The sequence below is a fragment of the Artemia franciscana genome, unplaced genomic scaffold (assembly GCF_032884065.1).
Source record: "Artemia franciscana unplaced genomic scaffold, ASM3288406v1 Scaffold_1066, whole genome shotgun sequence".
Classification (NCBI taxonomy): domain Eukaryota; kingdom Metazoa; phylum Arthropoda; class Branchiopoda; order Anostraca; family Artemiidae; genus Artemia; species Artemia franciscana.
In genome coordinates this window covers 118,271-143,058 of record NW_027062733.1, presented here as the reverse complement: position 1 = coordinate 143,058, position 24,788 = coordinate 118,271, and the positions used below count along the sequence as shown (strand labels likewise).

At 35.8% G+C, this 24,788-nt stretch overlaps 2 long non-coding RNA genes across 2 annotated transcripts in view; one reads left to right on the top strand and one right to left on the bottom strand.

Moving 5' to 3' along the window:
- The first annotated feature begins 7,647 nt into the window (after positions 1-7,647).
- LOC136042308 (uncharacterized) overlaps positions 7,648-24,788 on the top strand; it is an 84,832-nt gene continuing 67,691 nt past the window's right edge. Inside the window, exon 1 of the long non-coding RNA XR_010621248.1 lies at positions 7,648-7,788. This is a non-coding gene — a long non-coding RNA (uncharacterized LOC136042308). The remainder of the gene's footprint in view (positions 7,789-24,788) is intronic.
- LOC136042307 (uncharacterized) overlaps positions 17,051-24,788 on the bottom strand; it is a 28,171-nt gene continuing 20,433 nt past the window's right edge. The window contains exon 3 of the long non-coding RNA XR_010621247.1: positions 17,051-17,494. This is a non-coding gene — a long non-coding RNA (uncharacterized LOC136042307). The remainder of the gene's footprint in view (positions 17,495-24,788) is intronic.

Sequence of the window (24,788 nt, the reverse complement as noted above, 5' to 3'; positions counted from 1 at the left end):
GAAAACATTTTGGTGCGTAAGTATTTTTTTTCTTTTATCCGTTAGACTTAGAGAATGTTCCAGTGAATCTACATAGTTAGGAGTCTATCAGGTGCTTCAGTGCTAACAACTCCAAGAAAAATAGATTTGTTCAGACTTGCTTCTGAAATAATCAAATTTCTAAATAAAAAGGGAAATAGTGGGTAAAAATTGAAAAAAAAAACCCATCAAAACAACAACGAGTAACAATCAAAGCATTTCGTGCTACGTTTCAACATGGCTCATGCAACGTTGGCAGGGCCTACCTTTCGTAGATTAAACCTCAGTCACTGTGGAAAAAAATAAACTATTCATAAATTGAAAAAAAAAAATCAATTCTATAGGTACAAAACTTCTACAATAGATAAAAATCAGAAGTTCCACAAAATAAATTAATGGATGAATCATTAGTATTTTCTATACAGCTATTTAAGCAATAAGTTAATTGAGACTGAATGGGTATTTTCAGAAAAGTTTCTAACAAAACACGCGAGGATTGATTTCAATGACCATTTACCCACAGAAATGGACTGTCATAAAAAGCTAATATATGTCAGATTCTCAAAAATGAAAATCTGAAACCGTAGAACAATTGGAACTTGCGTATTATATGCGTATTAATTATCTTGTAAAATAGCCTACATTTTAGGAGGATGGACATATTCATGGAAGAATGTCTTTTTTTGGTATTGTAATTTGGAAAAATTGTGAAAAAAACGACAAATTTTCCTACCCTATATCTTGGAAAGGACTTGTGTATTATCCAGAGCACACTCAAGGAGTTTGCATTGTTTAGTCTGAGTAAAACGTTTTTTTCACGAATTTGGTTTATAATTAGCTTATTCTTTCGTGAAATAAACTACGATGCACATATATTTTCATTAGATATTTAGATGTGGTTAGGTTAAGTACTCAATATAATGCGTTCTGAGAGGCCTGCTTTCCATAATTCTTTGTTGTAGTTTCCATAATTTTGTTACTAAAGTATTATTTTTTCATCCTATTTTGGTAGATTTTAATGTGATTAACCTAAATTCGCTTCTCGAGTGTGTTCTGGATAATACACAAGTACCCCTGGGAAATATATCCCCCCCTACAAGTTTTCGTCATTTAATGCAACTTCATAGAGTCCATTTTAAAAACAAAGTTTCATGGTTAAAATTTTGAATAAACTGCAGAAATTCAATGTCTGGATGCAAACTGTCAATCATCTACAGTTTTTTGTCAATACAGTCATATGGCCTGGAGGACCAAATTCCTCCTACCTCCTCCCAACTTCCTTATAATAGAAAATTGGCACCTATTTCGATTTAAAACCAAGTATATCTAAAAACTCTTTCATTTATTTTAATTATATTATAAATTCACAAGGACGTTCAGGTATTGCTTAATCTTCTAGGGAAATTTTTCCTTTCTAAGGCTGTAAAAATGACCTATGACCTGTAACAACCAATTTAATTTTACTAATCTAACACGAAGTTATTTTTATTGATATTTTTCAACTTTTTAAAAACTCTTCCCCATCCCTTGAACCCTACCAAAGGCTAGAGTGGAATTTGTGCTTTAATGGCAGTTTATAGTTTCGGTATTAGTTTTACTTGTATCAAACAGTTCGTGGTAACGAACTGTATTAAGGAACGACCCGGCTCAATAGTCAACGAAACTCTAAAAAACGGATTTTTGATGCTAAAAGATACATCAAAAGAATCGGATTTTCATGCTGATTTAAACATAAAAGTTTCATCAAATTTAGTCTTTATTATCAAAAGTTACGAGCCTGAGAAAATTTGCCTTATTTTGGAAAATAGGGGGAAAAACCCCCTAGAAGTCATAGAATCTCAACGAAAATTACGCCATCGCATTTGGTGTATCAGAGAACTATATAGCAAAAATTTCAAGCTCCTACCTACAAAAATGTGGAATTTTGTATTTTTTGCCAGAAGAAAAATCAGGGGTGCGTTTTTTTTTTTAAGGGGTCATCATATCGACCAAATGGTCCTAGAATGTCGCAAGAGGGCTCATTCTAACGGAAATGAAAAGTTATAGTGCCCTTTATAAGCGACAAAAAATTGGAGGGCACCTAGGCCCCCTCCCGCGCTCATTTTTCCCCAAAGTCAACGGATCAAAATTTTGAGACAGCCATTTTGTCCCGCATAGTCAAAAACCATCATAACTAAGTCTTTGGGAATGACTTACTCCCCCACAATCCCTGGGGGAGGGGCTGCAAGTTACAAACTTTGACCAGTGTTTACATACAGTAATGGTTATTGGGAAGTGTACAGACATTTTCAGGAGGATTTTTTTTTTGGTTTGGGGGGGGGGTTGAGGGGAGGGGGCTATGGGGGAAGATATTTCCTTGGAGGAGTATGTCTTGGGGGAAGACAAATTCAATGGAAAGGGCGCAGGATCCTCTAGCATTACTATAAAAAACAATGAAAAAAAACATGAAAACATTTTTTCAATTGAAAATAAGGAGTAGCATTGAAACATAAAACGAGCAGAGATTATTACGCATATGAGGGGTTCTAAAAATACTTTAGCATAAAGAGCGAGGTATTTAGGAAGAGATAAATACCTCGCTCTTTAGGCTAAAGTATTTTTAGTAATTTCAACTATTTATTCTGAATCAGGGGTCATTCTTAAAAAATTGGGACAAAACTTACGATTTAGTGTAAAGAGCGAGGTATTAACGAGGGTACAAACCCCCTCATATACATATTAAAAATATAAGAATATAAAGTTTGTTACGTAAGTTAATTTTTAAGTTGAGTATATTTTTTACTAATAAAAATGTTCGTTAAAAATTAAAAGTTGTAGTTGCCTTTTTAAGTAACCGAAAAACTGGAGGGCAACTAGGCCTCCTTCCCAACCACTTTATTTCTCAAAATCGTCTGATCAAAACTAAGAGAAAGCCATTTAGCCAAAAAAAAAGAATTAATATGCAAATTTAATTTTAATAATTTAGGTGCAGAGAGCCAAACTGAAACATATATTAATTAAAAAACGTTCAGAAATTAAATAAAAAAAAAACTAGTTTCTTCAACTGAAAGTAAGGGGCGACATTGAAATTTAAAACGAACAGGAATTACTCCGTATATGAAATGGGTTTTCCCTCCGCAATCCCTCGCTCTTTACGCTAAAGTTTGACTCTTGGCCACAATTCTACTTTTTAAAACAATTAAAAGCGTTAGCGTAAAGAGCGAGGCATTGCTGAGGGGACTAAACCTCTAAACTTCATCTAAACTTCTAAACTATCTAAACTTCAAGGCAACTACTTATCACCTAGCAAGCAAGACTGATCAATTACAATTACACAATTTCGATGAAAACTCCAAGTTTTTAATTAGCTATATTAAACAGCTAGAAAAAAACGTAGCCTAATACTATGGGGTATTTCAAAAAAGGCACACTTGGCTCTCTTTATAATGCACCGAGAACTGAAGAATATTCAAAGACGGTTTAGAAAAATATACCACAGCAATACACCATGACGGAAAACCATTCTTCAATACTATTCAAGAGATGACCAGAACTATTCTTCAATACTACACTGAATGTCATAATATAAGATATGTTCAAAAGCATAAAAAAAGCACAAAAACAAACAAATAGAAGGTATAAATCCCCAACGAGGCTCTTTAGCCGTATGCAATGTCTGTATAGACCTATCTACTTCAAATGCACTTTTTATTTAAACAAATGCTTGTCATTTCGGTCGACCCTAGTGAAAAATCTATTATAAATCTATTTGTTTAAACTTCATTGTAACTATTTTTATTGAAAAATGATCAGAAATCAAACAATAAAGAAAATGGTTCAACTGAAAGTAAGGAGGAGCATTAAAACCAACAAAAATCGTTTTATGTATGATGGGGCTGCCCCCACTCCTCTACGTTAAATTCCGACTTTATGTCCCAATTCTTGAAGAAAGACTACTGAAACACAAGGCTCATAGAGTTGGGTACAAAAATATTTCTTAAAAGACTAAAAAATTATAGCGTGACAAGTGAGGGATTGAGGCGGTGGCAGCCCCCTTAATACACGGAATAATTTTGTATTCGTTTTAATTTTTAGTGTTGTTCCTTACTTTCAATTAAAAAACCTTCTTTTTAGATATAAGCATTAGCATGGTTCATTTCATTCCTTAAAAAAAATTGATACAATACCTTACGAGGAATCGATTAACTTTTTTTTCAAAAGGTACATTTTATATAGTTGTTGCAATAAGGCAATAATAATAACCTGAATTACCTGTCACTAACGCCGATTTCTAATCCTTCGGGGCTAATCCATTTAAGGTCCGTAATCAAAGTTGGGTCAGGTACTTCCGCTTTACAAACAAAAACCGTGGGATTGCCACGATGCACAGTGAATTCAGGGGCCGCTGGTATAGTAAAAAGTCGCGGCTCTTCCGCCAAAGTCCCTTTTCCGCCAAAGTCTACAAGGGGAGAAAGTTACTTTTTTACAATTGATTATGCATGGTTAGAATGTACTCGCCAGGGTTACCATAGCTAGTGATGTATCCCTATTTCTAATGATTTTTTATATTGTCTCAACCAAAAATTACTAAATCACAACATAAATCCCTAAATTATTGAAGAAAATCACTAAAACAAGCAACAAATCATTAACATCTAGAGATTTTTGTTTTCACCGGGTGGCAACCCTAGTACTCACATTCATAGGCTTAATGGATATGGGTTTACCTTCAAACTCGGTTAAATAGACCCCCTGAAAAATTAAGACACTCTAATCATTGGCTTTTCCAAAAAAAAAAACTTTTTCTGATTTGTAGGAACCTGCATCGACATTTAAATCATTCTGTAAATAGGTTTGGTTAAAATCCCAAGCAACTGAACCCCCTGTGACTGAACCACCGTGTAAATGAACTGCTGTATGGCCGAACCCCTATATAACCAAACCCCCGTGTAACTGAAACCTCGTGTAACCAAACCAACGGGCAACTGAACTATATTCAACTAAACCCCCGTGCAACCACCTTACAACTGAACCCTCGTGCAACTGAGCCACTGAACTCACTTTTTGAGTATTATAAGATTATGAGGCAATATTATTGGGTAAAACACAAGTTAGAATCAACCTTGTTGGAGTTGTTTGTTGCTTAAAGTCATGATATAAACGCCTGTCAAGATTATTCAAAAAAAAAAGATTCGTTTTATTTTTGCAAAAAAAGACGATCCGATCTCACAAACCATTAAATCAAATTTATTTCTCTTTTTTCGGATGAATCATACCTTTATGGACATGTGTTGAAAATATTTGATCTTTCCGAATGTAGAGAGCAGATTTTGATCAGATGCATTGGGGGGGGGGGGTTAAGAAGAAGAGGCTGACTGTCCTCTAATTAGCTTTGATTCTTCAAAATTGAACTTGAAATTCCAATTTCCAATCAGATGAGTCTTCTCTAAAGTTTGTACAACCATCCCTTCTATAAAAATCTTAAATTTTAACAATGGGTAAATTTTAATAGCCTACAGCTCTTGTTCCAAGGACTGTGGGGTTTTTTGTTAATCACTTTTATTATTCGAATGAAAATTGAAAGTTTTAGCGCCCTTTTTCTAAGTCAAAAGTTGAAGGGCAACCACCCCCCTTTGGGAAAATGCCGTATGTGGAAAGAACTCCCCCCCCCGGAAATACCACCTCTCGGAAAATACCCCTCTTGGAAAATATCTCCCAGTGAAAAATCTCCCCGCGTAAAATACCCCTCGCAATTGGTTGGTCCTCAGTCGCTTTCGACTTATAAAAAAGACTAACAGGGGATTATAAAACAATTTCAACCTCCATCCTCCTCTTGTCTCTCCGTTAGAGCTAATTCTGTGTTTCTTCAGAAGCCTCAATGAGAACTGAAATGTTTTTTGGCATTAAAATGCACCCTTTGAGGTACCTCCCTTTCTCACTAGCTACAATCAGAGAACCCCATTGCAGAAGTTTAAGCACCTTTTTAAAGTTTTGTAATTTGTTTATTGCTCTCAGATAGCATTTGTAATTGGGAAACATATGAACATTTTTTTTTGCGTGGGAGTTTTCTGAAGGGGGAAGGGTCCTGGAGGATCTTCCATGAGAAAAACAATTTTACATGAAGGGGGAAGGGCTAAATTATACATAAATTCCTCTTTTCCACTTTCCTTAGCACTTCTCAAGTAAAATAAGTTTTCATTGAATGTTCGGGATGTCAGAATAACACAATTACGCAACTTAAACAAAACAGACTTTAAATAAATTATGCAAAAATCATGGGAGATTTGAATTCAGCTCAGAAACAGCCTTAGACAAATTCTTTAAATCCATCAAAACTTTGTTATCTAAATAATCTAAAATATTGATATTTCACAGAAAAAAAAAGAAATAATAGCCCAATAATTGCAGAAGTGTAGGCGATATATGTTACGGTGAAAGACCGAAATCTGGTAAATATCAACACTCACCGGCGAATTTCCAAAATTCAATTTTCGTTTAGGTTAGGTTTTAAACACAGAAATTGATTAAAACCTAGCCTGTCACCATCAAACCTAACATAAAGCTGACTGGCAAAGCTGGCTGAATCCAAGGAGAAAAAAAAGAATTACGGACATTCACCGGCGAACATCATTATTCTCCAATTTTGGTCTTTCACGGTAACATATATTACTGGAATAGAGTTTAATTTCTTTTAAACAGCGTAGATGAAGCTTAGTCTTTTGTTTTTTCTTGGCTAGCCATCAATTTTTTTTTCTACGTTTCTAGAGTCTACTCCTTTCAACAGGACAATTAAACCTCTGACTAAGACATGATTAATGTTTTTTTAGAAAACCATACTAGCCATCTATCTTTCCTAATAATAAATATCGTCTGAAAAATCTCGAAAGATGGATATATGCTCATCATAAGGGGATATCTTGAAATATTAGAGGCAATGCTGATTTTTTTTTCTTTATAATATTTGTGAACGCATGTAATATTTTTTTTTTTCATAATGTTTGTGTGAAGTTTGTTTTAAGAAAGATGCACAGGGGGAAGATCTAGAGCAAAATCTTGGGGGATGCCCAATCCCCCAAGAAAAGGGAAAAGGGCGCCAATGAGCAAAATCATCGTGGGAGGGCCTAATGTCACAGAAGTTCTAAATCTAGTGGGACAAGTTTTTTGCCCCCCCCCTCCGATGACGGTACTGCACCCATTACCACTTTATTTTCCAAATTCAATTGGCCATCCTCCAAGGTATATAAAATGTCTGACAATTTGACTTTCATAGATTACTTAATGCAAGTGTCAGTTTTGTTGCTTTTCTAAGCCTCAAGACGTAGAAACCTGGGTGTAGCTGAAGTAAGGGCAAGTGTTGAATATTTTGTTTAAAAGTACATTTCTTTAAAAAAGGATACATGAGTGGATAGAACAAAAATTGAATATTAGTGTGCATATTAGTGCTAAAGAATTGCCTTTTACACTTATATAGCTCTAGACTCAATTCTAGTCTCTAAGCTCAGAAGAATCAATTGAAATTCATAATATTTTTCCATTTCCATCCACGAAATTATTGAAACTTACAATTATAATCGTCACACAAATTCGGAATAGATGGCGTTCGACTATCAATTTTTTCTCTGACTCTTGTAACAAGACAGATAAGGAATGGTAAATGTTGTCTTTCAATATGAATCACTATATTCCTGAAAGTATTTGGAGAATAATATGGAAACTATTACGTTATGCAGCTCCAAGTCCTAAGTGTATTTCATTTATCCCAAAATGATTGTTTTAAGCATGGCTTTCACAGTAAGTTTGGTTATGTTTAGTTTTATTTTGGTTTTTCTATAATCTTTTATCTTATTTGGTCTAAACCGCCAAGTACCTGAAAATTTACCCCCCCCCCTCCTTCATAAAAAGCACGTAGTCCAGAAACTAAAATCATATTCAAATGGTGGAAGATTGAAGTAGACAATAATAGTTGAAGTAATTAAAGCAAAACTTGCCGATGGGTGTTAGAGCTCCCCCTCACTGTAACTGAACCCAGCTCTAAATATCTTTCTGCTTACGATTATGATAATATTTATAGCTGTTTATCCCCGTTCTCCATGGATAATATCTAGAAAATGGTTCTAGGCTGATTCCCCCCATTTCGTCAATTCTTCGCGAGATTGATGATCAGTTGACAAGGATTGATGAGAGGAATGATCAGTTGACCAAAGAGGAAATATTTGCACACTACTGCAATTACTTCTCCTATAGCTACTATCAGTACTACTGCTGACGCCTCTTGGCGTAAGCGTCAGTCCTAGGGCTGACGCCTTTATTAAACGGTCAATCTACATTCATTCGTCGTGATCCTTTTCAGCTATCTCTATTATAATGCTCTTTCCTCTTGATATTATGAAAAATAGAAACATTCAGGTTGAAATAATGATTATTTTCAGCTAAGTACAAATGATGTGCTGGTATTTAGAAGCCATTGCGGGCGTCAGCCTCAATCATCTCAGTTTCCGCTCGTTTTGGGTTTCATCTATCTATTAATGGTGATAGTTGATAATATTATGTTAGAAAATTCTGCTGACTTTTGGTTTAATGTAGCTCTTTACTTTCCTTTGGAAAACTTATTTTGCGGAGAATTTTTTTTTCAGTTAATACTACATAGTTCTGTTTTCATTGAAGTCTCAAATTTCCGATTCCCACAACATTTGCCATGATTTTCAGATCCGTATGTCAACATTATGTATCGACAAAAAAAAAATATTGTTGCTTTAGTAACCCTCATTAGATGGCAGTTTAAAATCAGGAGCGAACAATTACAAGGAAAGAGGAAAAAAAGGTGAAAGGGTAAATTTTATAGATATTCAGGAATGTTATCAACCATTGAAGCAGGACTTGCTACGAATTTGCAACAATTATATTTCTAGTCATTACGAAAGCTGTTCATAAGTTGTGAAAATGCCACTTCATCCATGTGGCAGCTACAAAACTGATTTTGTCATTCCCAAGACCTATGATTCTAAAAAAGGGTTAGCTAGACTTATCATGTTTATCAACGATCGCCATACAGCGTAAAAAAACGCTTAACTAAAGGCTTGTACAGCAATTATTTAGCATCAACAAGATATTTTGAAGTTTCCCATAATTTGCCTTTTCTACTGACTGAGTCAGTTTCGGTACGCTCATAACAAGGAATACCATAAAAAAAGAAATAAATCTTAGTATCAAGATGAAAAAGAGAAGGAACAGTTCTCTTCTCTTGTTACATGCTGAATAAAGTGTTCTCAGTCTTAATCTCCTTCTTCTTCTTGATTGGATCGTTTTGTGGACGCTTTCGCGAAAGTTCATCACCGAATTCAGATTCCGGGGTTTCAACTTCCTTTCAAATTAAGATACAAAACACCGATGTCACAATAGTCCAGCCATTTTTAATCACAGGTAGAAAAAGAAGTTGTAAACCACCGATAATGACCGACAGCGGTTTTATGCCTTGATTAGGGGCATCTTTGTAAGCAAAACAAAAAAGACTGGTCGGTGACTTCAATTGAAATAAGGGAAAATATAAGAATGTTTTCTGATTAGTTCCAGATGCAAAGGCGGAAATTGTACACAGCTAAGTAAACAATGCTTAAGAGTTAGTAAGCAATGAAATAAGTAATAGTGAGTTACTACTAATACTACCAAAAACTCACCACAGCACCAAGCTGCCTGAAGCCAACACAGCTACACACACTCTTCCTCCATCCCAATCTATTCAAAGTCTCTTCTTTACACCCTCTCAGGATGTTCCCATTTAATTTAAATCTTTCTTTGTAACATCCTCGCACGTTAGACGAGGACGACCTGCTTTCCGTTTAGCTAAAAAGGACAGTATTCGGCAATCTGTCATCCTTATTCCGCAGAACGTGCCCTAGCCACCTCAACCTTTCTTTCATTATAGTCCTAGAAAACGGGATTGAACAATACATTTCGTAAAGCCCGCTGTTTGAAATACGGTCAGTCAACCGAGTACCCAGAAAAATCATTAGGAAATTCCTGAGGTAAACATCTAGTAAATCTTCATCCACTTTTCAGATCATTCATGCTTGAGAGCCATATTTGACCACTGTCATCACTGTACCTTCAAATATTCTAATATTGGTTTGCAGACTTATTTTCTTATTCTTTCAAACTGTTTTTTAACTGTCCGTCTTTACTAATAATACTACCAAGGTAAATGAAGTTGCCCATCTGAGCAATCTTTCGTTACTCAATTCTACCTTTTCATCTTCACTTATTCCTAGCCTTAGTGACTTAGTCATCTTAACATTAATTTTCGAATCTATTCTAGCACCTTGAACTAGCAAAACCTCAAAATATTCATTCATTTTGCTCAAACTTTCATCTAGGATGCTTAAATCATCAGTATCATTTAAGTCCAGGAGAGTTTTTTCTCCCTATTTGATTCTGTGGTCTCCCATTGCCTTTCCTGTGCTTTTTAAGACAAATTCGATCAAAATGATCCATATAAAGGGGGATAGAACACAACCCCGCTTAACTCCTGATCTAACACAAAAACAGTTGCTAATCCCATTTCCTACCTTCAACAAAGTAGTATTATTCTCGTGCATAGCACTAATCAATTTTAATGTATTTGTCCAGTATACCATACAAGGATAAGACCTTAGCTAAAGCTTTTCAATCAACAGAATCGAACGCTTGCTAATAATCAATAAAACTGAGGACCTAAGGTGTTTGACAACTAAGGCATACATCAAGTTTACCGGAAACAAATAATGGGTACACCAACTAGCAAAAGTTGCAAATCCCTCATTGCCAAAGATGATTATAAGCTAATAGTCGACTGTTGCTTCAAAGTCCTCTACATATCTCACAATTGGTATTGGCCTATTTTTGGTTTAAGTGTGTACCTTACCACTGAAGTTGTCAACCCCTAGGAACTTTCAAACTGATGTATCTCATGATTTAATTTTTGTACCAAAAAATGGATGACATATATTTTGATCAGCTCATCAAGGTCTAGCGATTGCCGTTGAAAAAAAAAATTCTATCTGTCTTAGTTCAAAAGTTGACTTTTTTGCCGGAGGCCAACTTTCTAACACCACCACTTAAAAAGGAGCAAAGGATAAGCTCTAATTTCATTAGCAATGAGAGAACTTTTAAATTTTAAGAGGCATATCTGATACCATTTCTCTATTGCAATCCCAAGTAGAAAAAAAGAATGGTAAAGTCAGCTGAAATCACGAACAGAAATGGGTAGAAACAATAGATGGCAGCACTTTCGGACCCGTGGGAAAATCGCACTTTTTTGTTTCTGGAAATTTTTCTATTTATCACTCAAAGTAGATATATTGGCTGTAGGGCCGGGGAACTGCCGCATATATTTAACACTTATAGATTTTAGTCCATCTTCAATTTGAAATTGGTGCCTGCCTGCTTGCCTGCTAGAACGGAGCTTTCCACTCGAAAGCAGAAACATGATTTGATGAAACAAAAGCTTTGCTACACAACTTCAGATACTCCTTTCTGACATAGGCTATACAACTCCACTTAACTTCGCACACCATAGGCTCTGGCTCGAGGACAAGCAAAAACCATCCTTTTTGGCCACAGGCAAGAGTTCTACGGAGCTTTCCAAAATGTTATGTCATATTCATCAAACCGGCCTGAGGTCCACACTTTCCGCAAAAACCGCACAGGTTAGACCCTTACCAGTTTCCAGGAATAAGCTGAGATAGACGGCATAGGAAAAAAAAAAAAAAAAAGGAACAAAACCAAAGTGTTGCTCTCGCAACACAATTAAGTACGGCTAAAAAATCCCATGCCTTCTTGAAACCAGAACATAATTTGCACTTTACTGAAAGCAAAGTAAATTTTAAATGTTTTCAATTTTTTACTCTCATAAATAAAAAATTATCAAAGTAAACTGACCATCCACGGTTTTGTTTTTTTCAGTAAAGTGTAAATTATGCTCTGGTCTAGAGAAGGCATTGGGGTCATCAACCCTGCTCAAGTTTCTTCTACTTTTGAATTTGACTCGGCTATTTATTCTTATTTCTATCGTGTTGAGTTTCATTTATTTATTGATAGTGGTTTGTGATAGCTTTACCCTTAGAAGATAGAAACTTCCATGGAGGGGGGGGGGGGTCAAAAGAAAGCGTGCCAAGGAATCACAAGAACAACGTGAAAACAGGCTTGCGGCTCAAAGAGAAATTAACAAAAAAAATCGTGCCGAGGAATCACACGAGCAACGTGAAAACAGGCTTGCGGCTCAAAGAAAAATTGCCGAAATAAATCAGCTAGTACACTATAACAAAATAGGTAGGGTAGCGATACCCTACCTATCCAACAAATGAATGAAGAAAGCAGAAAATACTCCGTGAAAAGAGTCAAGTCAAAATTTTCCAAGAGAATTGTACGTTTCAAGAGTCTACTTCCTTTCAACAGGACAATGAAACCTATGACTAAGACATAAATAATGTTTTTTAGAAAGCCATACTAGCCATCTATTTTTCTTTAAGAATAAATATTGTCTGACAAATCTTGAAAGTTGGATACATTCTCATTATGAGGAGATATCTTGAAATATTAGAGGCAGTGATGATTTTCTTTTTTTTAAAGCAGGTATTACAAAAAAAAATGAAGAAAAAGGTATTAGTGCCCGAAATTCCAGACTGGTGAATAATTCAAGCGAGTTAGAGAAGATATGGAATAACTTCTATAATGTCGATGAATAAAATAGCTGACCTAGCAATTACCGTGACTCGACACTGAAATCGTCTATGCTTTTAAAACAAGTGCTACGGAATTGAACAGCGGAGATTAAGCTTAGTCTTTGTTTTTTTCTTGGCTAGCCATCTTTTTTTTTGCTTCTAAGTAAACATTCTCTTTCTTTTTTTTTTATTTAACTGGATGCACGGTTCCAGCATCCAGCACGGTTTTGTGGCTCGCTTTCAATTATACAACAGTTCACATCCCATATTACAAAGTGATGCGGCAATCACGGCATTCTGTATAGTAAGATCCGCACTCTGTAAAGGTTTTCTTTTTAGATGAGGTTCTTAAAAGCTTTCGGTTAAGACTTTAGACCATAAATATCGACTGGTGATCTTGGAAATTCTATTTTCCCCTATTTTGACCCTCTTTAAAGGTCTAAAACATCAAAAAAAAAAATTAATTTGCACCTAAACTAAGTCAAATTACTTTTGATTCTCAAAAACCGTGCTGCAACTTTCAATTTAAACTGAACAAGCCCTTTCCTAAATATTATAGTCCTAGAAAACGGGATTGAACAATACATTTCGTACAGCCCGCTGTTTGAAATACGGTCAGTCAACCGGGTACCCAGAAAAATCATTAGGAAATTCCTGAGGAAAACATTTAGTAAATCTTCATCCACTTTTCGGACCATTCATGCTTCAGAGCCATATTTGACCACTGTCATCACTGTACCTTCAAATATTCTAATATTGGTTTGCAGACTTATTTTCCTATTCTTTCAAACTGTTTTTTAACTGTGAAATAAAGACCCTAAGCCTTGGCTATTCTACTTCTAAAATCTTCACAACTTCCACCGTATAATACGGTGGAAGGTTGCATGTTGAGCAAATGAGCAAATTGAGCAAAGCACTAGGTATCAGTCAAGGGCCCTGTTGCTATATCAAGCATTGTTAACATTAAAGAGCTACAAAAAGAAATTGGAAAAAACTTGAATTGGCTCTCACTACGTTTGTTACTAAAGAGAACCCGTCCATCAGCAATATGGAAACCCCGCCAGAGATATTGAAAAAACATGCACGATTCGTAAGGTGTTCAACTTATGGCGTGCTGACACCTTCCCTCCCCCCACGGCAGAATAAAGTTTAACATTCTATTTTTCACTGATTTTATTTTCTTTGGCCAAATTGAATGGAAATTTGGCCAAAAATGGTAAATTGAATGGAACTTCAATTAGTGTTACAAGGATTGTAGACAGGCAGATACACAGAAGAAATGTCTCAGCCGAAAGCACAGACCAATTTTAAAGAATTAACTTATTCATCTGCTGGATTGAAAGTATAAAACTTTATAGAAGAACGTCTCTTAAAGCACAAGAATATTTTAAAAGGGTTTCACTGTTTGCTTCACACTTATCCACAGAATAGTGAAGAAAGTAAAGAGATGGAAGAGCCATTTTTGAAGTTGATCGAAATTTATGAAGATTTGGAAAACAACACCTTAAACGTTTGATGGAGGAGAGAAAAAATTGGCAAAAATTTCTCTAAAGGAACAAGGCACACCATGTCAATGCAACTGATTTTCTAAATATTTGTGGCAAAGCAGTCTCTCCGAACATCCATATCTTACTTAATATTTTAATCACTACACCTGTATCGACCAGCACAACAGAGCGCTCCTTTTACACTTCGGGGAATCAAGACGTAAAACGTAAAATCGTATTTAATCTGCTGGGTTTTATCAATCATTCTTATAGTCCCTACTCGAAACTTGCATCCAAAGAGCTAAAATAAACTTTAAGTATGGCCTTAAATTACCGGTTTTTCTGGGGATTTTTGAAGTTTTTTGTTGATTAGCCCGCACTAGACATCACCGCCCTTACTTACGGCAACTTACGTTCATTCTAAGCTTGCTTTCATTCACTCTTTTCATTTTTTTTCATTTTAAGTTTCCTTCTCTTATGGATTTCTGCTTGATTTATCAAAATTATTTTGCTCAAACTAAGTTTATGCAAAATATTTTGGATTTTACTTTTTGGTTCTCGTTTGGTTTGAACTTTTTGCTTTTTATGCAAAACTTCATGTTTTCAATAATATAATTCAAAAGAGGCCATTAACCATTTTTATTTAAAGGGCAGGTAATAATCTTGTCAACAGAAAAAAAATCGGCTTATATAATTTAAAATGCATTATGGTGCAAATATTAAATATTAGTGGAGAACACTTTCTTTTTGATTTTTTCAATTTTTATCATGACCACATTTATGGACAAGCAGAGCTTTACCGTATGCAAGGTGCAATACATTAAAACAGATTGGACTAATTGACAGTGTTTTCAGATCGACGCTGTTTTGAGGTAAAGAATTCTCTTTACTTTTTTACTGATACTGATAAATGTCCTTAGAAATGGAGACACAACCTAGGTTTACCGGTACCCACAGGTATATCTTGTGGAGACAGAAAAGTTATCTATTGCCAAGAGGGTCAGTTTCCAAAAATCAAAGACAGAGGGAACACACAAAAAAATCAGTTAGTCAGTCAAAGATCGTGCAACACCCTGGTTTCCTCTTTGGAGGTAAAGCTATACAGAATATTGATTAATCAAATCTCCTCAAAAATATTTTCAAGGTGGATGGTGAAAAAATATTTTCACCATCCATTCACGTGGTAGATATTCTCGAATGGGTTTGTTCCTTCTTGGCAAGAAAGCATGGTGAAATTATACCTTCTATGGACACAATGCCATCCATCTCAACTATACTTCTCTGCAAATCTTACACAAAGCTTGTTCCCAAAAATGAATGCCCGTGTTCTGCAGAGCTCATAGAAAGCTGTTTATACTCCTCCAAAGGATTAATAATACGGCTTCTAGAGATATAACAGGGTGTCAATGGATATTCTTCTGAGTATCCACCATTCTTACTAGCTATATACTAGTATCACCGTTACGGTAGGTAAAGAAACACCTCACAAGGGATAGTCAATTCCTATGTTTAGACAGCCTGATTGCACTAAAGTCATTATTAAAAAAATACTACTGTTGCCAACAATCTATGAAAAAAGGTTGAGCCTTATATCTCGAATCGGCAAAAAAATTGTTATAAAGGGTATTTTCAATTACAACAGCAGAAATAACTTGTTTCCCAAAGAGCAAGCTTATGAAAAATGTTCTTGCACTTATGCTATGAATAATTAACGCTATAACCTCTTTTGTTCTAGAGTTACTTTCGATTTACAATCAACTCAAAATCTATTATAACCAAATTTTCATGAGTTTTAGAAACCGAAGCGTTAAGTACAGGTCTCCCCCACAGTCAAAAGTATAACGTCTTTTCAACAATTGACGGTTTAAAAGGCGTTTTATATATTTTTTTGCTAATCTTCAACATTTTGTAAAATGTCATAAAATATATGCCATATTTCCATGACCTTACTGCATAGTTCTTTTGAAGGACGATAAAAATTCTTTTTCAATAATTTTATTAGGTTCTTAAAAGTTTCCTCTAGGCTTCTCATACAAGCCTAGATACTCGTGAAAGCGCCCAAAGGTTTTTTGGGGCTAGGAGGCTCATCCATAGACCAGAAGCTATCGTCAACGCAAAAGTACTGTATACACTGTTATTTGATTTAAAAATTCAATAAATGAAAACGATGCATTTTCGCGAAAGAAAAGACACAATTTTAGAGATCAGAGCGGGCATAAGTCGAATCCTCTAAGTTAACAATCTTAAACCAAACAGACTAAATTGAATGAAGAAATCCAGCACAAAAAGAAACGGAAAAGGCCATTAATATGAGTTGTGAAACCCTCATTTAACTCCCCAAAACAATTAGTAGCATTGCCTCTTCAATGAATACGCAATATATTTTCAATTGAAATTATTCTTTACCCGATGGTCAATATATTTGAAAGAATGAATTATTTTAGTCATTTTACGATTATTATTTCTTCGCCATTAGTAAGCATATAGATACAGTAAACCCTGGTATTGGGGTTTTTGAACAAGCAAGATCCCCTTTCCTACTTTTATCAGGTTCACTCTATATATAAAAAAGTCCTAGCTACATTTTTTAAGTTTAGCATTAATCCGCAAATATAAAATGGCGGGCCCAAAATAGGTCTCTCGAAACTGTTTTTGAAACATAACCACAATATCACTTTTCCTTCATGGCATCCCCTTCTTAAAAGGGGATGCTTAAAGTTGAAAGTATACAATAGTTGTTTGTGTATAGTAAGTGCTCTTCATAAATTGTTTTGATAAACATAGTTATGTATTTATTTTAATTTTCTCTATCTTGTACTCCGTCCCTATGAACTATCCCTAGCTCTAAGAACAACAAGCAGTTTGCAAGAATACAAAGAAACAATATTTTATTGATTAAATTTATATTAAAATATAAAATAAAAAAATATTGTTGTATGTTGAGTCAGGAAGAGGTTCTTTGGCAGGAGCAAAGGCCACATAATTGCACAGCTTCAATGAGCAGTAAATTCGTTAGGTGAAGGATGAGCAAAAAATTGAAGCAAAATTGATTAAAATTTTTTTGAGGGTTCTTTTTTTTTAGTAAAATATAAAAAGGGGAGCAAAAAAAATATATGCGAATTTTACTGAGATTCTATTTAACTTGAGGTTTAGAACCCTTGTTTTTTTTTATTTAAACTTTAAAATTATAAGAAACCAGTTCTGCTGCACTGTCTTTTTATGTAAAAATAAGCGTCTATACACAAAAAGACGAATGCAACAGAGAACAGGCTTATACAGAGGGTTCCGAAATTTACTGCCCAGCTACTTCATTATCTAGAAAAGAAAAGAAAAGTCAATCATTTGCGACACTAGACAATATGTTTTTCCGAACTAAAATATTTATAAAAGGATAAATTTTGAAGACTGGCTAAATACATTACAAGAGCGAAAACCTCAAGATGGTTGCGATGTTTGGTCAAGACCTTTTTTCTTCACATGTAATTATGCTTGCTATTAACAAATTCTTTTAGACTTTCCTGGAACATTTTGTGATATAGGAAAAGCACAGATACAAATGTGTCCCTTAAAACTGAATTAGTCAATACAAGATAAATGCTAAATGTGAAAATGAGCACTACCTAAGGAGGGGCGGGGGTAACATGGATCAGTTTTTGGCGGAAAAGAAATTTTCTGGGCAAAAACTTTCATGGGTAGATAAGGTGTAATTTAAAAAATTTACATTTTCTAAGAGCCCCACGGAGATAAAACCATCGAAAAAGTGATGAAGAACTAATATATTATACATATATATATATATATATATATATATATATATATATATATATATATATATATATATATATATATATATATATATATATATATATATATATATATATATATATATATATATATATATATATATATATATATATATATATATATGTAGCTAAACGTATTTTACTTATTATCAATTCTGGTACCCCTTTTATTGAAATCCAATTTAGTACTCAGGTCTTGGGGGATGGTGAGAAGGGTGGTGAACTGTATGAGAGTCAGGATGGTGTACTACGTGTAACAAGGTCGTAAGAAAGACGCATTTGCACTACCAAGAACGGCTCAGGAGCGACTAAGGCCCAGCGGCCGCCCGGCAACTGTTTTGAGACTAGAATCGCTAACTGATTGCGCATGCAACTTTTGTGTGACCATGGCCTTGAGGAAGTGAGGTCCAACCCACGAGGCAATCCAGATGTTACTGGTTTCCAATCAGTCTAAAACCGGTTCCGAATGAGACCCCAGTCATAGTCACAGTTGCGCTGCAGTGCTGTCCCAGACATTTTCGGGAGCTACCGCGTTGATATTGTCCAATTATTTTGGCTCTCAACATGTCAGACCAGAAATTAAACATGAAAGTAGACTGAAAGTAGACTAAAAGTAGACTGATATCATGATTGTCAAAATGGCTAGTATACAATAACTGAGCAGCTAGGGGTTATAAGTTTAAACTTTAAGGAGAAGGTTGAGAAGTAAATCGAACTGAATCATAAGAATATATGTGCATCCAGGTAGTCAAAAAAGCACATCTCCAATATCTTAGTAATTTCTAAGGGTATTAAGTTGAAACCTTCAATCATTAGTGAGGAGGGTGTCGAACAAAGTCAAAGTATACTATATACACCTAAGCAGTCGAAAGGGCGCGCCTGCAAAATATCAAGAGCGGCTAAGAGTATTTAGTAGACACTTTCAGAAGATGCAGGGGGAGGATTCTAAACTAAATCGTAAGACACTATGTGCATCCATTTCGTCAAAATGATGAACCTATAATATAACAAGAATCGCTTAAAGTTGATATAATATAACAAGAATTGCTTAAAGTTGATATAATATAACAAGAATTGTTTAAAGTATAAAGCTGAAACCTTCGGTGCATGTTGAGATAAATCCCGAACAAATTGTCAAAAGACAGTATCCGCAACATGTCACGAACAGCTTTTGATATCAAGTTTAACTTCCAAGGAATGATCAGAGAGCGAATTGAATTCAATGATAAGATACTACCTGCATTCAGGTTGAAAAAAGGGCATCTCAAAAATATCTCAGCAACTTCTTAGGGTATTAAGGCGACTTTCAGATAATTGTACAGATGGTACTGATCAAAATCAAAACGCACAATGTGCATCAAGGTTGCCAAAAAGACATATTGACAGTATCTCAGGAAGTTCCATGGACCACAGTAGAAACTTTCAGGGAATAAACAAACATTGTACAACTAAGTCATAAGCAACTGTGAACATAAAGGTAAAAAAATGCGCATTTATCAAACAGTTCGTGGTAATGAACTGTAGTAAGGAGCGACCCAGCTCAATAGTAAACGAAACTCCAAAAAACGGAATTTTGATGCTAAAAGATATATAAAAAGAATCGAATTTTTATGCTGATTCTAGATATATAAGTTTCATCAAATTTAATCTTTGTCATCAAAAGTTACGAGCCTGAGAAAATTTGCCTTATTTTGGAAAATAGGGGGAAACACCCCCTAAAAGTCATAGAATGCGCCCGACCCTGAGAAAATGTTAGAGCCCCCATGGTAAGAAGTAGGGAGCATCCTCTCTCTTCAAATGAAGGAGACAGACGAATCATAAAATAGATGCCGTCTGTTACCAGTGTAGAGGAGTGAACTAAAGATGAGACGGGAGTGGGGGCTGCTATACCTGCTGGTAATCATGCACAAAAAGGTAACTGAGCTCGTTTGGTGAAAGAAGATAGAATAAAAAGGAGCATGATTGATAAAGATAAATATCTTAAAAATATATAGTCTCAGCTCCTAGAGTAAAATATTAGCTCCAATGCCCATAAAATTAATACATCCCCTACCCGGTTTCTTAGAATGGTGATTATCAGGAAAAAAAGAAAATGAACATTAAGTGGCTATGCGTGGTTTCTGGAAAAGAGGGAAGGAGTTATCTGATCGAGCTGAAATTTCGCGGATAAGCTCCTGGGCCCTAGGGGACTTGTGAATTTCAGCCCGATCGGACAACGTTAAAGGGGGGCTGGGGTTGACGGGTCGAAACTTTCGGCCAGATTTTCCCCATGAAGGAAAAGTCGGAGGGGGATGAAATTTGGCAGGTTTCTTAGTTGGAGCTCGGGCTAAGAAATGCATCCCTCCCCATTCCTCTGCGACCGCTGGAACCGAAGATCGCTTAACATTGTCGTGGTTCGCCTCTTTAAAGAGGCACGAGTGTGCCTCCTTGATGTCAGAGAGGAGTATCTGAAGTTGTGCAGCCAAGATTTCGTTTCATCAAACCATGTTTCTGCTTTCGAGTGGAAAGTTCCGTTCTAGCAGGCAAGCAGGCAGGCACTTCTTTCAAATTGAAGATGGACTAAAATCTATAAGTGTTAAATAGTGTTAAATGAGTGTTTTGCTAGTTGGTGTACCCATTTATTTGTTTCCGGTGAACTTGATATCTATCACGGGAGAGGACCTTGTAAGTAAGAATCTGTTCACTTTGGGCTAGAAATTTGTGCAAATTGGTGCACATCGTATTTGATTTCTTTAAATCTGACAGAATTAAGTGTTTACGCAACGGATACAAACGATAACGTAATACAAGGAGGTAGTTTCGTAATAATTAGTGTCACCTATGGCATTTTAATCCTGAAAAGTTACAGATAGCTTTACAATACCAATTAGATTATATAAGGTGTTCTTCCAAGTTTTCATCCGTCACGATGTCTACAATTGAAAAGGATAATGTTGAACTGGCTGCAAAGTCAATTTAGTCCCTTCTTTCGATTTTATTTTGTAGTTGTTGTTTTTTCAGCGCTGAGGAATAGCCTTTCGTCATGTGATAACTGATTGCGTTCTTGTTTGAACATACCGTTTTAAAAACTTCGATAGGCTGACAACTTCATCATTTAACGGATGGTGAAGAAACAAGCACAAACGAGAATGTAAAACAATGAGATAGTTTCGTAATAATTAATAGAATGTCATCTATGGTATTTTGATCCAGAAAAGTTAGGGATAACTTTATAATACCAACTAGATTATATAAGATATTGTTTTGAGTTTTCATCCGTCACGAGGTCTACGATTGAAAAGGATAAAGTTTAACTGGCTGTAAAGTCAATTTAGTCCCTTCTTTCGATACTATAATATTGTTTTTTTCAACACTGAGGAATAGCCTTTGATCATGTGATTACTGTTCGATAGCGCAGAAACAAAACCAAAGTGTTGCTCTCGCGACAATTTAGTCGGCGAAGCCGGACAAAGGTTGCCGCAACACTTCACGTTGCCCTGGCAACGTAGGTCTAGTTTATGTTTGTAACTTATTTTGTTGCATTATAAACATAAATATGTCAACATTTTCATTTAGTAAATCAAGAAATGAGGCATAAAAACATTCTATTTGAATAGAAATGACAAATTTTATCAAGCATAGTTCCAAATCTACTAAAATAGGTTATGACAGAATCAAAGCACACAAGTGTTATTTGTAAACAAACTTATTTTTTGGAGAAGCTAGACGATTAACCCTAAGTACTATCTTACCCCACTAGAGGGATAGCAAGCATTGCAAGATTCATTTTATGCATGGCGTCAATATAATAAAAAGGCCACTGAAATCTTTGTCGACCATGACGGAGTAGTAGGCAGTGACGTTTGCAAGTCTTAAGAGTCCCACATAACATTATGAAGGAGGAATGAGTAGTAACTGGATGTAAAATAAACAGCTAGACATATCAACATTATGCAAACAAAGACGCTCACAAATTATATAAACAAGAATTAACTAGAGAGACTATTTTTAAGAGACAATTAGCTTACGCTCAGTTGAAAACAGGTGACAGAATACATTAGACTTAGGTACTTTGGGCTATATATTTCCACGTTAGGGGGGGGGGGGATGTAATTGAACAGTGTGAAGTTAGAAAATAATTCTTACTTCATAATATGCAGAGTAATTGTAGCTAACAGAAATAACATGTACATCCGCTATAATTTAACCCCCTCCCCCAAATGTGCAAATATATAGCCCAAATTTACTTCTAAAGTGTCATATTTTCATTATGTTTTGATATATTTCATTAGGATTAACATAACTTCACTTGTTGAGTAGGGTCGATACAACAGATAAGTACAGAAAAATTGTATGATTATTATTGTATAACCCACAAACTGAAAACTCCAGTCTAATTGAAATTTAGATAAAAGATTCAATTTCATGGATGGGAATGGAGCAGTGCTGCAACAAGTACTCCAAATTTTTACTTAAGTATCAAGTATTAAGTACTTTCCAAATTCTTACTTAAATATCAAATATCAAGTACTTGCCAAAATTGTACTTAAGTATTACTTCAAGTACTACTTCAAGTATTTATTATAAATATATATATATATATATATATATATATATATATATATATATATATATATATATATATATATATAAGTTGTCTGTGTGAGTGTGGGTGTGTCGGGTGACGTCATGTTTGTGTGTTGACTGACGTCATGTTTTCGACTGACGAAATTACAGACCGGGATATCAGGAAACAAATGACGACCTGGACACCGGTACATAGGGAATATAAATGACGACTGGGACACTCAAAGAGAAAGCGACCGGGACACAAGGAATGTTTGATTAGCAATCACAAAGCACCGGGACACAAATGACGACCGGGACACAGGGAGTATAAATGACGACCAGGACATAAGTAAAAAAAACTAAAAAACTAAAAAAAGGTAAAAACTATAAAAAAACTAAAAAGAAAAAAAAACTAAAAACTAATAAAAAAACTAAAAAAATAAAAAAAATAAAAAAAGGAAAAAAATGACTACCGGGACACAGGGAATATAAATGACGACCGGGACACAGGAACACAACTACAACGGGGACGCCGGGAGGCACAGGGGGATATATAAACGACGACGGGGACACAGGGAATGTTCGATTAGCAATCACCATCCACAAAGCTCAAGGGCAATCATTAGAATCATGAGGTATAACTAAAAAACTAAAAAAAGGTAAAAAACTAAAAAAAGACCAATTTCAAAACGAATGTATATACAGACCGGGACACCGGGACACAAGGAATATAAATGACGTCCGGGACACTCAAAGAGAAATCACAGACTGGGACACCGGGACACAGGGAATATAAATGACGACCGGGACACAGGGACACAACTACAACGGGGACGCCGGGGGGGGGCACATAAATGACGACGGCAACAAAGGGAATGGTCGATTAGCAATCATCATCAACAAAACTCAAGGGCAATCATTAGAATCATGAGGTATAGATCTGAATACGGATTGTTTTCCCAAGGACCATTATATGTTGCATGTTCAGGAGTCGGTAAACCTGACAATCTATTTATATGCACAGACAATGGGACAGCAAAGAATGTTGGTGGGACACAGGGACACAACTACAATGGCGCGTAACTAATATGGCACGTAACGACTTACGCACGCGGGGGGGGCTTGGGGGGGGGGGGCGCGAAGCGCCCCCACCAACTAGGTGTTGGGGTGGAGCGCCACCCCAACAGCTAGTATATATATATAAGTAGATAGTCCTTTTACATAAATTATCACTGGAAGACCTAATCCGAGAAGGCACATCTATTAAACCAAATCGAGCAATTATTTTTCTGTTTTGGTGCCATCTAGGAAGCCGGAGGAGGAATTTGCAATATCTGAAATAAGCCGCACATAGAGTATGAGGATTTTTCTTACGAACCCGATGAGCCATGCCTGATAAAAACAAAAGCACAAGGGCGCAATAAGCGTTATAAATCATGCACAAACCGTTGCGGTTGTAACGGCTTTTGTTTGGGGATATTTTCCGTAAGCGACGCGTAGGTTTTTCACGGCTTGATTCACTAGGGATGAAAAGGTAGTGGAAAGTGCTGAACCAAAACACAGACCAAGCCAACTAACTAAAGAAGAACATGGCAGAATTGCAGTCCCAGCAACGAATGGAGCGACCACACAAGGGCTATTAAAACAAATACACTCGCATTTAGACGCATTAACTGACGGTCCAATCTTAGATAGGTCCAATCAAAAACCATGAGACTAAGTCGAAAATCTTCTGAGAAAAAAAGGAATAAAATAAGAGCTAAGAGCTCATAAGGCACTTGTGACGAGGTCGGAAGAGCCAAGAGCTCATATGGCATGAGCTCTAGCAAAATTATAAGAATCAATAGATTAATTTGAAAGAAAGATCAGAGGCTCAATGCTGGTCGGCATTGAAAATAAGAGCTCTAAGACACAAGGTCCTTTTAAATATCGAAATTCATTAAGATCCAATCACCCACTCGCAAGTTAAAAATACCTCATTTTCCTAATTGTTTCTCTCCCTTCAGTCCCCCTCCCCAGATGGTTAAATCGGGAAAATCAACTTTATCAAGTTAATTTGCGCAGATCCCTGACACACCTACCAATTTTATTGTCCTAGCACGTCCAGAAGTACCGAACCGGCCAAATCACTGGCCCCCTTAACTATCCCAAAGAGAGTGGATCCAGTCCGGTTTCGTCCATCACGTATATACGACATTTGCTTATTCTACCCACCAAGTTTCATCCCGATCTATCCACTCTAAGCGTTTTCCAAGATT